General features: G+C 55.9%; 1 pseudogene across 1 annotated transcript; it reads left to right on the top strand.

Annotated features, from left to right (window-relative positions):
- The first annotated feature begins 38 nt into the window (after positions 1–38).
- Positions 39–594, top strand: LOC104080895 (annotated as a pseudogene). The gene has a single exon (XR_683567.1). The product of XR_683567.1 is annotated as an ephrin type-B receptor 2 pseudogene (transcript).
- The last annotated feature ends 14 nt before the right edge of the window (positions 595–608 follow it).

Genomic DNA, 608 nt, shown 5'->3' with positions numbered 1-608 from the left:
TGGGTGGGGAAGATCAGTTGGGTGCAGCCCCTTGACTTTCTGTGTCCTGCCCGCAGTGGGAAGAGGTGAGCGGGTACGACGAGAACATGAACACGATTCGCACCTACCAGGTGTGCAACGTCTTTGAATCCAGCCAAAACAACTGGCTCCGGACCAAGTACATCCGGAGGCGAGGAGCGCACCGCATCCACGTGGAGATGAAATTTTCTGTCCGGGACTGCAGCAGCATCCCTAATGTCCCAGGCTCCTGTAAGGAGACTTTTAACCTCTACTATTTTGAGTCGGACTTTGACTCGGCCACCAAGACTTTTCCTAACTGGCTGGAGAATCCCTGGACCTTGGATGAAGGTGGACACAATTGCTGCCGACGAGAGCTTCTCGCAGGTGGATCTAGGTGGACGGGTGATGAAGATTAACACCGAGGTGCGCAGTTTTGGGCCTGTCTCCAAGAATGGTTTCTACCTGGCCTTCCAGGACTACGGAGGCTGCATGTCCTTGATTGCCGTCCGCGTCTTCTACCGCAAATGTCCCCGCGTGATTCAGAACGGGGCCGTCTTCCAAGAAACCCTCTCGGGAGCGGAGAGCACCTCGCTGGTGGCAGACACGGG

Source organism: Fulmarus glacialis, unplaced genomic scaffold (genome assembly GCF_000690835.1).
Source record: "Fulmarus glacialis isolate BGI_N327 unplaced genomic scaffold, ASM69083v1 scaffold19400, whole genome shotgun sequence".
Classification (NCBI taxonomy): Eukaryota; Metazoa; Chordata; class Aves; order Procellariiformes; family Procellariidae; genus Fulmarus; species Fulmarus glacialis.
Note: the sequence above shows the minus strand (reverse complement) of the source record. Positions and strands in the feature narration are given on the sequence as shown.